We start from the raw sequence: 3,454 nt of genomic DNA, 5'->3' as shown, positions 1-3,454 counted from the left end.
TCATTTAGCAATAGCACATATGACTTCATATACCAAGCATTCCGTAGACTAAATCCGTAACATATTTATAACATGAATTCATTTCTTAACAACATATCCACCATCTTTTTACGTATTCACTTATTTAGTATACATAACATAATATAATATGAACTCACAAATTTTTATTTTCATTTGATTTTCACATACCTTCCGTACATACCTGTATCACTTATTCTGATCTTACTTTATTTATCATCTTAAATATACCCGTTGAATCCTTCGAAATCATTACGGATACTCATTAAGCACATATAGCTCTTACAATGCCATATTCTAGATATGGTCTTACATATTCTCACATATCGAGCCGATGCCATGTCCCAGACATGGTCTTACACACTATCTCAAATCAATGCCTTCGTCCCAGACGAGGTCTTACATGAATTCCACTTTACACACTTAGTGCCCACTGACCGATCTCGCACTCATAGTGCTCGGTTAAAGGAATTCGCACACACACAGTGCCTCTAATCATTCACACACATAGTGCTCTTATTCATTCGTTATTACACATTGAAATGACTTAACCAAGTCTATAAACATCATGTATGTACACTTTTAAACATATTATCTCATTTAAATTTGAATTCGTATAGTAATGAACACTTAAACTTTGCTCAAATTACCGGCACGAAGCCTACTAGGCACGAAGGCCCGAATACACGTCACCAGCATGATTGCTCTTTGGGACCTAGCCCGGATATAACACCAGCACGAATGCTTTTTCGGAACTTAGCCCGGATACATCACTAGCACGAATGCTCTTCGGGACTTAGCCCGGATATATCACTAGCACGAATGCTCTTTGGAACTTAGCCCGGATACATCACTAGCACGAATGCTCTTCGGGACTTAGCCCGGATATATCACTAGCACGAATGCTCTTTGGAACTTAGCCCGGATACATCACTAGCACGAATGCTCTTTGGGACTTAGCTTGGATACATCACTAGCACGAATGCTCTTCGGGACTTAGCTCGGGTATATCACTCTCAATTCTCATGTACATATACACATATAGCAATACACATTAGTATATCATTTACATTACTTGAATACAAACACAACATGCTTATCGACCATTCAACTTCCCGTTCCATAGCCACATACAAAAATCACATTTATAGTCATAACACTCTTTCAAAATTGCATCACTTATACCCTTATAATTCAATCCAAATCGAAATTCAAATACGAGTACATGATACGTACCTGATCAACTTAATAATTTAGGCATATCTAAGTGAAGTTATATCGCAAATTCTCATAGTCAGAAGCTTGCTACAGCTCGATCGGGATCAAGATTCATTACAATACAGCAAACACATTTTAATAGTCAAAAATCATCACACTATCATTTTATCACTTTATGGCATGTATAAATAGACTCACGCGTGCTACGTTAGTCCTAGAATCAACTAAACCGTAGCTCTGATACCAATAAAATGTAACACCCCTATCCCGTAACCGTCGCCAGAATAGGTAAGGGGCATTACCGGACTTGTAACTCATGTCAGAACAGTAAAATTTTGAACTTTTTCTTGAAATAAAGATCATTCATTTAAATAAGTACTAAGCACAGCCAAAGATAAAATTTAAACTTCACTAAGTAAACATTCAAAAGATGCCATTTTCGCATGGCTTATATACATTAACCAAAAATATTCTTCCGCCACTAGTCTATTCTATACATGCCATAAAATAATTCTAAACATAACAATAACAAGCAGTGGATAGTGATAGTGTGACTAATTGCTGACGATCCCCGAGCCTGTAGCTTCGCAATGAGATCTATAAAACAGAGAAAACAAAGTAAATGGAGTAAGCATTACAATGCTTAGTAAGTTTTAAGCAGTGTCAGCAGATAACAATCAAATTATAACATAGTTGTTCGTATTTTTATTTCACTCTTCCTTCGGGCATACCATCCCTTTACCGAATATGCACATCTCATCATATACAATAGGCAGATAAACTTTCACATAAAAGTGAGCTCATGTGACATAGATATATTGTATGATTTCACATAACCTCTCACACTGATCCGATGTTACATAATCATAGGAATAGTCTCATAGATTGCTCTCGTATGCATCACATAACTACCTTATGATTTAGTTCAAATCAAGCTCACATATAAACTTGGAGTACATACCTGTTTAACCTTTCGCATTGAATATATTTATAAGCAATTCTTATTATGAAGTCTTATAGCTTTAACCTCTACTCGGATTATCTGTGAGACCTTTAGCTCAGACGAAATCTCCACACGAAGTTATCGGGTCTTACCTGGACAAAATCTCCACACGTAGTCATCGGGTCTTACCCGGACATAATCTCCACATGTAGTCATCGGGTCTTACCCGGACATAATCTCCACATGTAGTCATCGGGTCTTACCCGGACATAATCTCCACACGTAGTCATCGGGTTTTACCCGGAATATATTTCCAAGTTTCATGTACATTTATTCACATGTTACAACATTCACATCGACTGTCATATTTGTAATTCATTTGCCTCATCAAATATCTAATAATACACACCTTTCACATTTGGTCGTTCGGCCACAATATACGCAAATCGCCTACATATTTCACACTAGCCATTCGGCTTTACCACATATATGCATGTTCATATTCATCACATTGGCCATTCGGCCTTATCACACATATGCATGCTCACATTCATCACATTGGCCATTCGGCCTTATCACATATATGCATGTTCACATTCATCACATTGGCCATTCGGCCTTATCACACATATGCATGCTCACATTCATCACATTGGCCATTCGGCCTTATCACATATATGCATGTTCACATTCATCACATTGGCCATTCGGCCTTATCACATATATGCATGTTCACATTCATCACATTGGCCATTCGGCCTTATCTCATATATACACATTCGCATTCATCACATAAAATATCAAAATATAAATTTTCATGTATTCACATCACAATTATCCAAATATACTTCACATACCACATATACTATCATGTATACACTTTGTCTTGGCCGAATCTACATCAATCATTTTCCAATGAATAATTCAATTTCACGCCATACTATCATTTCATATTCGAATACTCATATATCGTTTTAGAATATCATGATTTAGAATTCACGTATGGGTTTAATCAATAGCTTATGAGCAACTAAAACAAGTTTTATCCATGTTTACAACAAAATCACATATTCACTACGAGCTGTTTTTCCTGAGCAATAGTCACTAAATTATTTATAACTGGAGCTACAAAACTCCAAATCACTTGCCGTTAATTTTCCCTAAATATAGACTCGTATGTCTTCCATCCATAAAATTTCCAGAATTTTAGGTTTGGCCAATTAATACCAGATTTTTCTTAAAGTTTCCCCTGTTTCACTGTTTGACTAATCTGAC

The sequence above is a fragment of the Gossypium hirsutum genome, chromosome A01, assembly GCF_007990345.1.
Source record: "Gossypium hirsutum isolate 1008001.06 chromosome A01, Gossypium_hirsutum_v2.1, whole genome shotgun sequence".
NCBI lineage: Eukaryota > Viridiplantae > Streptophyta > Magnoliopsida > Malvales > Malvaceae > Gossypium > Gossypium hirsutum.
Note: the sequence above shows the minus strand (reverse complement) of the source record.